This window comes from Chiloscyllium punctatum, chromosome 9 (assembly GCF_047496795.1).
Source record: "Chiloscyllium punctatum isolate Juve2018m chromosome 9, sChiPun1.3, whole genome shotgun sequence".
NCBI classification, from domain to species: Eukaryota; Metazoa; Chordata; class Chondrichthyes; order Orectolobiformes; family Hemiscylliidae; genus Chiloscyllium; species Chiloscyllium punctatum.
Window position 1 is genome coordinate 102,079,892 of NC_092747.1, and position 13,159 is coordinate 102,093,050.

Here is a 13,159-nt window from a genome sequence, read left to right on the forward strand (position 1 = left end):
TCTTCCATGTCTGTGTCCTTCAATTCTTGTACATCAGGAATTTCTACATCCTCTCCATTGATGGATGTGTTTTTATTTGCCTCTTGTACATCAGGAATTTCTACATCCTCTCCATTGATGGATGTGTTTTTATTTGTCTTGGCTTCAAACTCTGGACTTTGCTTCCTAAATCTCTCCAACCCTTTTATGTCCTTCAATCCTGCTTCTTTACCCACATACAATCTCTTTTTATTTGGATCAGGATAAAATTTCTCCTAATAGTGCGCACTTTGGTATGCACTACTATGTTAAATGTGCAATATAAAGACAAGTTAGGGTTGTTGTTGAAACAATGGCTAGGCCTTAAAATTGACAAATTTCATTTTATTATTTTGAAGGTCATATATCAAAGGAAGTTATTGTTATCATTCCGTGCTTTTTACATTCAGAAAACACATGGGCCATGTCCCAAACAAGGCTCACATGTAAATGTTAGGTCTGGTAGGGATTGGGTTTGGTTTCCATGATGAAAATCTGTCATGTATCCCACATAAAAATGGTCATTTATGTGAATTATATGGAGGGTGTTTATTATATGCTGAAAAGCATTCGGGATTGTACAATTTCTTAGATATTGGTCCTGTTTAAATACCTCATTCAGATGGAAGAAATGGTCATGAGTAAAATGCCAAACCTTAGAGATGGAGGGCCGTGTTGGAGGGGAAGAGAAAGATTCCAATTCACTTATCAATGAACCATTGGAACTATGTAATGCGAGCTGTGTGTATGTAATCAACAAGGTAAAAACAATGACTGCAGATGCTGAAAACCAAATACTGGATTAGTGGTGCTGGAAGAGCACAGCAGTTCAGGCAGCATCCAACGAGCAGCGAAATCGACATTTGGTGCTGGAAGAGCACAGCAGTTCAGGCAGCATCCAACCAGCAGCGAAATCGACGTTTGCCCGAAATGTCGATTTCGCTGCTGGTTGGATGCTGCCTGAACTGCTGTGCTCTTCCAGCACCACGAATCCAGTATGTGTGTATGTAATGTCAAGTGAAATATTGATTTATACAGCAGAATTTACAGATTGCTATAAGGGTACACATGAGGGTCCTGTTTTATAGCGGCTTGGTTAGGGCTATTTTTGCATCTAAGTCACAAATCTCTCAGTTCAATTCATCTCCAGGGTGTGAAACGTTACATCAAGGCTGATACTCTTTGAGTGTTACTGAGGGAGCACTGCTTTGTTAAATGTGCTACAGATAGTTCTTTGGTAACGCGATCGTTGCATTCATGTGCAACCCCGCAATATAGAAAAATTGTGCTGTAGAAACAGCACTCAAAGTGTTGGCGATGTAATCGCATTGCAGCCAACATGTTTTAAAAGTTTGCACTTTAGAAACAGCGTCCCCAATTCATCAATCTCATTACAGAGAATTGGTGTTAACAAAACAAATGTTAAAGCAGAATGACCAATACCTAATGTGTGAAAGTTTAAACCAAGGCCTGTTTTGAGGTAAAAGATCCCACAACACTATTTTGAACAAAGCGGGGAAGTTATTCCTGGTGTGTTGGTCCACATTTATTCCACAATCAACATCACAACAAGTAGATCAGCTCGTCATTATTACAGTGCACTTTGTGAAGTTTTGTTGAATGACACTTCGGCTGCTACATTTCCAAAATCAAAACAATGATAATATTTCAAAATGTCCTTCATCTGCTGTTCAGAAAAGCCCAGTGGCTATGGAAAGTAATTTACGAATGCAAGATTTTATTTTCTTCTTTATATTTCATTTGTGCGAATGACAGGTTGGAATTTTACTAGCACTGTTTCAAATGAATGAACAGGAATTCATTTGTAGTTGACACAATGGAAATTGTGACCAAAGATTAGTGGCTTTGTAACATATGCTTTTTGAACTTGGTTGAGCTTTCAAGAAAATTTACTTTTATTCTATTTGCCAAATATATTGTTGCCACTTGAGTTATAGATTTCATTGACAATTAGTTGAATAAAAAGATATCAAGATTCTTATCTCACATTACTGCCAGCCTTTGCAGGGTGAGCTATGTGGAGAGCATTGTAGTGAGGTCTGAGAGGACTGGTTATTTAGGCACTTTCATAGAAGGAAGAATTTGATTGGAGAAACATGCCACCCCTTCTGAAAATTTCATGCCACCATGTTAAGGTAGAATTGGTGTGTAACTGTATGTTATTTAACTTTTTTAAGTTTCGCATTGGGGTCTAAAACAATAATAACTATTTTCATTACACAACCTTGTTTAAATTGTACAGCATCCCAAGGTAATTCAAAGGGTTAATTCAGCAAGAATTCAATACAATCCAGAATACCTACAGAGAATTAAAAAAGGAGATTGAGGTTTTGTTGATGGTTTTGATCATTAGGTTTAAATCATTATGAAGAAAGAAGCATGGATTCTGGAGACTACAGAGTTACAATTTGAGAGATAATTTAAAAATAAATTTATTTGGAGTCTTAGAATCATATTGCCATCCAGCCTATCAAGACTATGCCTCTTCTTTATAGGAGTACATCATTGTTTATTGATTTGGGGAATATGGGTGCAGTAATAGTCTGGCTATGTTCCGAGTCATCTGAAATGCCTTAAGTAAATCAAGTCTTCTTATTGAGATTAGTCTAAGTTACTGATATCAAGTGGAGAAGGAAACCCACACAAAGTCTTTGGCAGAAGATGGGCTCAGTCATCATAACAATATAGGTTTATTACATAGTTTATCATTTAATTGCTAGTTACATCGCATCTGAGATAAATGATAGTCTGTTGTGAGACATCAGGCTCAACTGAAGGGTAAGTTCACATTACTGTGAGGTAAATTAGCATGAGAACGACAATTTAAAAAACTGGAACTGAAACAGGTTAACTCTTCTAGGTAAAAACAATGACTGCAGATGCTGGAAACCAGATTCCGGATTAGAGTGGTGCTGGAAAAGCACAGCAGTTTAGGCAGCATCCGAGGAGTAGGAAAATTGACGTTTCGGGTGAAAGCCCTTCATCAGGAATAGAGGCAGAATGCCTGAAGGTTGGAGAGATAAATAAGAGGAGGGTGGGAGTGGGGAGAAAGTAGCATAGAGTACAATAGGTGAGGAGAGGGGTGGGTATGAAGGTGATAGGTCAGGGAGGAGGGTGGGGGAATGTAGCAAAGAGTACAATGGGTGAATGAGGGTGGGATGAAGGTGATAGGTCAGAGAGGAGGGTGGAGTGGAGAGGTGGAAAGGAAGATAGGTAGGGAGGACAAGTCATGGGGACAGTGCTGAGCTAGAAGTTTAGAACTGGGGTGAGGTGGGGGAAGGGGAAATGAGGAGACTGGTGAAGTCCACATTATTGCCCTGGGGTTGAAGTGTTCCGAGGCAGAAGATGAGGCCTTCTTCCTTCAGGCGTCGGGTAGTGAAGGAGGCTCAGGACCTCCATGTCCTCGGCTGAGTGGGAGGGGGAGTTGAAATGTTGGGCCACAGGGTGGTGTGGTTGATTGGTGTGGGTATCCCATAGATGTTCCCTAAAGCGCTCTCCTAGGAGGCATCCCGTCTCCCCAGTGTAGAGGAGACCGCATCGGGAGCAATGGATACAATGAATGATATTGGTGGGTGTGTAGGTAAAACATTGATGGATGTGGAAGGCTCCTTTAGGGCCTTGGATGGAGGTGAGAGGGAAGGTGTGGGCGCAGGTTTTGCAATTCCTGCGGTGGCAGGGGAAGGTGCCAGGACGGGAGGGTGGGTTGTTGGGGGGCATGGACCTGACCAGGTAGTCACGGAGGGAACGTTTTTTTCAGAAGGCGCAAAGGACTTGGGAGGGAAATATGTCCCTGGTGGTGGGGTCCGTTTTGAGGTGGTGGAAATGTCGGTGGATGATTTGGAACAGACCTATGTAGCCTGAAATGTGGAGATGATCACTTTCAGTTAGTAATTGTCTTATACATCAGTGGGCCTTGCTGACTAAGCCAGCATTTGTTGTTCATCCCTTGAGAAGGTACTGATGAGATACCTACTTGAATGATTGCCACTCTTGGACTGTAAATACTGCCATAATGTTGTTCAGGAGTGGGTCCAAGGAATTTGAGCCAACATCTGTGAAGGAATGCTGCTAATATGTCCAAGTCAGGATTGTGCGTGACTTGGAGGAGAACTCAAGTTGGTGATATTCTGTTGCATCTGCTATCTGTCATGATTGTAATAAGGTCAGCCAGGTGGACATCATAGAATAAGAGTTCCCTGATTGGAGTTATGACCTGATCAAATCAGAGAGCCCTGGCCGACAGACAAGGCAGCTTCATTAAGTATTTCTAGACCCATTTGGATGGGTTTTTGCCTGGTAGGGGAGTTAAGGATTATGGGGATAATGCAGGTAGGAGGAGCTGTGACAATGGATAAATCAGCCAAGATTGTAATGAATGGCGGAGCAGGCTCGATGGCCAAAGGATTCACTCCTGCCTCCGTTACTATGAAATAAGAACAAGAGTCAGATATCCTGCTTACTTTGAGGGAGCTGAACCAGTGTCAAGGACACTCCACATGTAAATAAAGCATGAGTTGGGTGACAGGATACCGGCCTCTGTGGAATTCTTTCACTGTCCTTATCCTTCAAGTTGGTAGAGGTTGTGGGTTTGGAGGGTGCTGTCAAAGTGCTTTACATGACTTCAGGATGAATTAAAATAGATCACAACCAGTGAAGTACTTTTTGAAGTATAGAATCTGTTACAGAAAACCCAACAGCCCATTGTATTTAGCTAGATCCTAAAGACCGGCGATGGCCTAGAAAGAATATTCAGATACAGGTGAAATATAGAAAGTGAAATTGGGGCATTACAAGGATAGACTGAGAGCAAGAAAGAAAAAATGAAAAGAGAAAATGTGATTAGAAAAAAACTGAAGTAAGTATATAAATGCGTAGAAAAGACCCCTTTAAAATATCATTGACATATCGTTTTGTTTGCATACAGTGAATTATTCCAACTTTCTCGGTTTTAATGGGCATGTGTAAAGAGCTCCCCTTTTGTATCGCATGATTCGATGAGACTAATCTTTATGCCTGAGTATATTTCAGTTTTACGCATTCTCAAAATAAAGGAGTAATCAAATTGTTCCTTCTGCATCATGAGAAATGAAGTCATTTTTAGTTTTCCCTTTTCTTAACAAGGGGGATAGCTCCTCAGAATTGCAGATGATACAGAATTTATTGTGTGGTTCCACCTGCAGGGTTCATTTTGCTAAAATCAAAGTACTGCACAGAATGCATGGCACAATATCAGAACAAAAGCACAACATGGTAGATACTTGAAATTTGAAATAAAAACAGATGCTGCTTGCCGAAGGGCTCAGCAGGTCAAACATCTGTAGAGAGAGAAACTGAGTTAATGGCTGTGTTTTCTTGATGGAATTGCAGTCCTGATGTTGGGCTTAACTTTGGCTCAGGATCCTGGGAATAGACATTGCTTGTAAACTTTTCAAGAGTTGACTGATTTAGGAAAGGCTCTGGTCATGTGCAGCTAGCTGCGCCAGCAGAAGTGGGCACTGCTAAGATGGGCAAGCAAGTGCAAAGGTGCATGAAGAGTTGGGGGTACCAATGACAGCTTTGCATGGCCACACTGTCTGGCCTTCATTGTGAGGAGGAAACCCTCCACAAGGGCTATGGAGAGATGTTGTCAACAGCCCCATTGGAGACAATCCAGTTGTATTCTCTGATTTCAATGGGGAGCTCATCTTTCATCTGTAAAATCTTTGTCGCACCACCATACTTCCTCGAGTTGGTCCTTTCGCTGGAGGTAATTGGCTCGTCGTCATTGCCAGACTGGTAGCCTCTGCTGCACTGATTCTGCCTTGGTTGCCAGAGTAATGTACTATGTTCTAACTTAGCTTCTGGCCTTGCCTCCTGAAACCCTAATCTGAGTATGGTGTAATTCAGGTGAGTAGCACAGCCCAATAAGCTTTCTTAAGACTTTTCTGTAACCAGTGTTTTAAATCAACATATTACAAAATTATGTGCCTCACATGACCTGAAGCTAATTGAACTTGGCTCCTGACTCCATTGCAGCTTTATCCTGTTGCCGCGTCCCATAGAACAGGCCTCAGGTTTATATGGAATTAGTACTGCATGACTGATTTAATGACAGTGTACAGGCACCACAATTGACCACAGAGTGCTTGGGTCAGAGAGGGGGAACTGGGCCAGGGTTCTTTTTTCTAATTATATGTAGTGTACATATCAATCTTGCCAGACAGTTGATTGATCTGCAGATATTTGGTGCCAAGGCTTGCATATGAGTGATGGCCATCCATGCAAGCTACCAAATGGTGATAGTGTATACAAATTGCATGTCATCAACACCTTCAGGAGAGAAGTGGGAACACCAGCATGGAAAATAAATTGAACCTTCCAAGGGTAAGTTTTCATCAAACAAACTGAATAAAACATTATGCAATTTATCTGCTCATTTTATTCTTGCAGATGTGTTGCACCCACATTATATTGTCATGCAATGAAAGAATTGCAAACAAATGTTAATGGTTAACTTAATTTCATTGTAAATCAATGCACTGAGATGATGAGAATGGATATGGCGTCTTGCCTGCATTTTTCATTGGTGTAAGATTTTAGTCGTCAATGTATTCTGTTGGAGGGGGAAATACTGGACAAGTTCAAGATATATTTCCCACAAGAAGGAAACACATTAGAGGGAAACGAACTTACAATCATTCTGAGCTCTTCTTTAGTACATCTTTTGAGCAAATGCTCAGGCACAAGTGGCTTTATTATATGACGAGCCAGACAGTCCAGCACAGCAAAGGGAAATAGGGTGGAAAGAAAAGGAAATAGGTCACAATTCCCCACCAGCTTATTCCTCCTGGAAAGGAAACATACCTGACTGCAGCCAAAAAGTGAAACTATTTCACTTATTTTTCTTCCCAGATGAGATCATATTTGGTTCTGGTATGCTAGCCACAAGCATCTTGACTTTGGGCTCGTTTGCTGGCACCAACTGAGTCTCAAGAGAAGGGGTCCTTGTCTTGAATAAGATGTGGTTTATTGCATGTTAGCTCTCAGTTCACAATCAATAATCCCCCTTAATGGACAACCTGCTGCTGTCTAGTTTGAATCTCGCCTCGGCACCACGAACTTAGTTAAAAGATATAGTGAGTTACTTCCGATATTGCCATAGGCCTAATTGGAATTCCCATCCATTTCTGTCACATTTCACAGTATGTTTCAGGTAGGTGTGTCCCTATAAGTTTCGGTCAGTCTTATTTGTTGTACACTGTCAGCAGTCATCTACTGGGTGTGGTCAGAGTCAAGATCTTCTCCTCATCAGGGATGAGGATCCAAATGTCAGGCAGCCCATCACTCATCCTGACTCTTTCTGCCATATTATAGGCTGTTTTCCTCTTGGAATGAGAGCGAGGCTGGTATCAAGGGAGATAAACATGGGGGGGGGGGAGGCGGGGGGGCACATGCAATGAGAAAACCTCCGCGATAATCAATGATACTGATACTTAGTCAAAAAACAAATGATTCAGCACAATATTTTTAGATAAGAGAACGATATTCAGCCTATCAGCTTAAGGCCTATGGTTTCTTTGGCTGATAAATAAGGTTTTCATGCTATTTTTACATGATATTGTGTAGTACCTATTTTATGGAAGTGGCTGTAGGATTTTTTTATTACTGACATCCACAGAGCCATTGAGACACCCCTGGCAACAGTTCCTGCTGCTTAGTTTAAGCAGAGATATCAACTTTGCATAATATGGGGATTTAGCTCCATTTCATCAACACTCTATTATGAGGATTGTTAAGATTACAAACTTTGGATCTTTGTTCTTCTTCAATTTGCTGGAACACTTGCTAAATTTTGTGGCCATCAAAAGAGGCAACGTTAAACAGTTTGATGCCTCTTCAGGTTTGTACGGAAATATATTCACCAAACTATAATACAAACATTGAGAACCTTTGGGCTTCATTTATCAACTCCACTGTTCAAATGATTGCTAACTTTTGTCCTAAGAGGATTGCACAATATTTGTTTATGAAACTTCTAATGTTTACACCAGACCCGTCAACAAAATATTTCATAATCCATTCAGTTAAGGAATGTCTTCTGAGAGTTTTGAGGTTATGAAATCATAGATTCATACAGCATGGAAACAGACCCTTTGGTCCATCTAATCTACATGATTTTCTGCTTTAAACAATTCAAATTCTTTGTTTGAGCAGCAAGTTTAGTCTTCAACAAACATCATGAACATATATTGGCACAAAATAAGACAGATCTTTTTGAACTGAGTTTGCGCTGAGATTAAAATAATGCAATTAATAAAAACGAGTTTGAGCTGCCAATGCAATATACTGGAGGGGGCATATAAGTAAAATGCAACCTAGACATCTGATCTTCACTGGCATTTACTGAAATTGATTAATTATTTCAAAGAAGACTGGTGGGGGTATTCTAGCTAAAATGTATCTCTTATTCAACATCACTGGAACAGATTGTCTGGTCATTATTGCTTGTATGAGCCTGCTTTGCTGCCAGGTTTCCTACAAGAAAACAGTGGCTACACCTCTAAGAAATACATCATTGTCTGTCCTATATAAATGTAAGTTTTGGATGGTTGTGAACAGGAAGGGTTTGGAGAGTTATAGGCTAAGTGATGGCAAATGGAAGACTAATTTAGGATATCTGGTCGGCATGGATGAGTTGGACCGAAGGTTATGTTTTTGTGCTGTGCAACTCCATGACTCTAGCTGTATTTTGGGCATGCTGGTCTGACCATAATAAATGAATGCTGATGTTATGATATGTTCTTGTTAGATAGAAATATATGTTCCACTCGAAAGCACTTGGAGAAGGGTGTACAGAAGGAAGGTATTTCCTGTGGACAATAAATGCTTTGGGAGCTAGCAAAGATGTCCTGTGCCTTCCTTTGACCTCTTTTTTTTAATTAGAAAGGAATGTTTCCACAATGAACAATGAATATACCCGAGTCAGGAAGGCTCAAACGTTGAGCTGCTGATTGGAGACAAGTTTCTCAAATGGGTCATCAATAGGCATTTGGCTCTGCATTTACATAGACACAAAACAGATGCCTGGTTTGATGTTTGCCTACACCCACAAGTTAGTAGTGGGAAATGTTGAGGCATCTCTGGGCTATGTAGGTGTTTCGCACTTGACATACGCACAATGAACAAAGAACAAGGGTAAAATGACAGCTGTCATTCAGCCCTTCCTGAAGAAGGGCTCATGCCTGAAACGTCGATTCTCGTGTTCCTTGGATGCTGCCTGACCTGCTGCGCTTTTCCAGCAACACATTTTCAGCAAAGAACAAGGGTAGACTTGTCAGCTCTTTGATCCTGCTCTGCCTTTCAATAAGATCATGGTTAATCCAACTTTAACCTCAACTCATAATAATCTTTCATCCCCTCGATAATCAAGAATGTGTCTACTTCTGCTTTAAATATATCTGAAGGACTGCCTCCACTGAGGTAGGGAATTCCATAGGTTCACAACCCTCTGAGAGAGAAAAAAAAAGTTTCCTTTCCTCTGTCTGAAGTGGGTGACCCCTTGTTTTTAATCCAAGGCACTTAGTTTTAGATGCTCCAACAAAAGGGAAAATCCTTTCAATAGCCACCTGGGTAGCTTCCCATAAGATCTTACATGTTTTAATTAGTTCACCTCTGTCTCTGTCTGTCGAGGCTTTCCTCATAAGCCAAGCCGTTTATTCCAGCTATTAGCCTAGCAAGTCTGCTCTGAGCTGCTTCCAATGCGTTAACATTCTTCCATAAGACAGAAGGACATAATCCATGCCAATTTCCTCCCTAACCCATCTGTGTCAAATCTTTTGTCAGAGCAAGCCTATAAGACTTAAATCTTCAACTATTGCTTCATAGCAGTGAGGGGGTGAATGTCCACTTTCTCGCTGTAGTTTTGTAACATAGATTTGAATTTTTCCATAAATTGGCTAAGTGAGAATTTCAGGCCATTTCATCGAAGCGTTCACAGTTTGGAGGAACTTGGAACAATGCCACAAGAACATTAATGACCTTCTGAGCACCTCAAGGACAAGTGTTGCCATCTTCTCTATGCTACCTCACACTCACTCTAATGCTGCCATGGCACCCAACATGCAGCTGGCATGTACCTGATCAGTCTTTTCATGTCAGAAAGTGTCAGTTTCTCGCCACTGCCTTGGAAAATAGCAAACTGCATATAAATGAGGTGAAATTAGGTAACAATGAAATGTTAATGCATTCAAATTGGACCCTGCTCTTTAGCAAGATTCTCATCTCACTATTAAAACCTCGTATGGAAAATTGGAGTTCTTCTCTTGATGGCATGGATTCAATTTTCTGTTCTCACCGTATTTTACCAACGTACTCATCATTACTCACTTTATTGAGGGCCTCAGAAGATTCAACCCAGTGTTTTAGATTTTAGCGCAAAAGCAAATTCCACATGACGCTATTATCGTGAGGTTGAAATTCCAAAATAAAAGATGGTTTTCTTAAATATCCTGCAGTTTTTTTTAAGTGCAGACTCCTTGTAAGTTTTTTTTTCCTGTAGGATTCCCACTGTCCAAAAGCATGATTGACTGACAGGACACTTCTTGTGCAGGAGGCCTGTTAACAAGGCTGCAGCTTATGAGAGTGGTTAGGTGTAACGGGCAAGGGTCCAAAATTGGAGGAGTGTCTGATCACAGTAGTGGGGAGGGGGGTTAGCATTGTGGTGTGTGACTGGATTACCCTGGACCAAGCTGCCTTAGTTGGAGATTCAGTAGCCACCCAAAGGGTGGGTGGAGAGACAAATCATGGTCACAGAGGGCAAATAGATATCAGAGGGAAATTTGGTGATAGGAGGAATCACGATGGGATGTGGCATGATTAGGCATTTACTTGGTAGCATGCTAGACATGGAAGAAGCACACCGATTTCTCCAAACCCATAAGTAGTGCTTTAAAGGCATCCATCTCGTGGATTTGATCCTTCTCAGTTCGAAAGTTTTCTGCATCTTGGAAGTCTCGGTGGAATTTAGTTCAAAATTGAGTGACTTCAAGTGAAGCGAGACTGTCTCATTACAATATTTAAATAAGCAACCAGATATCCCTGACTGGATTAGTAGTGCTGGGTTTAAATATCCTTCACTGAGGTGAATCTTCTGGTGGAGGGCATGTAACTGGACTAAAGATGGTAGGTGGAAACCATTTGTCCTTCCATCCTTTGACATTAAGGCACATGTGGGAATGTTGTGAATAGTTTTCCCACCTCACCACCAATTGAGGCCCTGAAGTGGATAATTAATACCCACTTAAGGTCCTGCTACCATTCTGACTGGCATTCACAGGCAGACTGGCACTCACCATCTTGGAAACCTGATTAGCAAACTCAACTTTATTTTTTGCATCTTGCAAGGGTTTTTTGGGGTGCTGCAGATGGGGGTCCCTTGTTCAAAAATACTCAATGCCTGATTGAGGGACTAAACACTGGGAATGAGGAGAAAGAGACGTATAAGAGCCACATGCTTGCTTTTTCCACAGAGCCCTTAGTCCTTTACAATGTTTTCCCTTCTACTTACACTCTAGGTCTCTTTGTTTTCTTAACTCATTTTTATGGGATGTGGGTATCATTTGCTGGCCAGCATTTATTTCCCATCCCTAGTTGCCCTTGTGAGTTGTCTTCTTGAATTGCTGCAGTCTACCTGCCATTAAGAAGGGAATTCCAGGATTTTCATCCAATGACAATGAAGGAATGGCGATATATTTCCAAGTCAGGATGGTGAGTGGCTTGGAGGAGAACTTGAAGATAGTGGTGTACCCATGTATTTACTTCCCTTGTCCTTCGAGATGGAGTGGTTGTGGGTTTAGAGGGTGATGTCTGAGGAGCTTTGGTGAATTTCTGTCATGCCTTTTGTAGATAGTGCAAACTGCTGCTACTGAGCATCAGTGGTGGAAGGAGTTGGGATTGTAACTGTACTGGAACAGCTCGGCAAGGAGAATGGCATGTTCTGGAGCACAAGTCTTCAGTATTATTGCTGGAATGTTGTCAGGGCCTGCAGCTTTTGCAGTATCCAGTGCCTCCAACTGTTTCTTGATATCACGTGGAGTAAATTGAATTGGCTGAAGTTTGGTAACTGCAATGCTGGGGACCACTGGAGGAGGCCAGTCTTGGCAATGCTGGGCCTCAGGGCTCAGACTAGTCAAAGAGTCATAGAGTCAGAGCGAAGTACAGCATGGAAACAGACCCTTCGGTCCAACTTGTCCATGCCAATCAGGTATCCTAACCCAATCTAGTCCCACCTGCCAGCACTTGGCCCATATGCCCCCAAACCCTTCCTATTCATTTACCCATCCAGATGCCTTTTAACTGTTGCAATTGTACTCCAAAACTTTCTCTGGCAGTTCATTCCACATAGGTACAACCCTCTGTGTGAAAATGTTGCCCCTTAGGTCTCTTTTCTGTCTTTCCTCTCTTACCCTAAACCTATGCCCTCTAGTTCTGGACTCCCCCACCCCAGGATAAAGATTTTATCTATTTATCCTATCCATGCCCCTCATGATTTTATAAACCTCTATAACGTCACCCCTCAGCGCCCCAGCCTATTCAACCTCTCCTTATAGCTCAAAACCTTCAACCCTGACAACATCCTTATAAATCTTTTCTGAACCCTTTCAAGTTTCACAACATCATTCCACTAGGAAGGAGACCAGAATTGCACACAATATTCCAAAAGTGGCCCAACCAATGTCCTGTTCAACTGCAACATGACCTCCTAACTCCTGTACTCCATACTCTGACCAATAAAGGAAAGCATACCAAATGCCTTCTTCACTATCCTATCTACCTGCGACTCCACTTTCAAGGAACTATGAACCTGCACTCCAAGGGCTCTTTGTTCAGCAACACTTCCTAGGACCTTACCATTAAGCATACAAGTCCTGTTAAGATTTGCTTTCCCAAAATGCAGCACCTTTCATTTATCTAAATTAAACAGCATCTGCCACTCCTCAGCCCATTGGCCCATCTGATCAAGATCCCGTTGTAATCTGAGGTAACCTTCTTCGCTGTCCACTTACTAACTATATCTCTTATGCTCATATGCAAATGACGAAAAGTAGTTGACACAGCACCGATCCTTGTAGTCACTGTCAAA

At 41.6% G+C, this 13,159-nt stretch overlaps 1 protein-coding gene across 5 annotated transcripts in view; it reads left to right on the plus strand.

The window, feature by feature from the left end:
- The window catches only part of LOC140481571 (dachshund homolog 1-like), a 593,017-nt gene that overhangs the window by 227,219 nt on the left and 352,639 nt on the right, over window positions 1–13,159 (plus strand). The window lies entirely within an intron of this gene.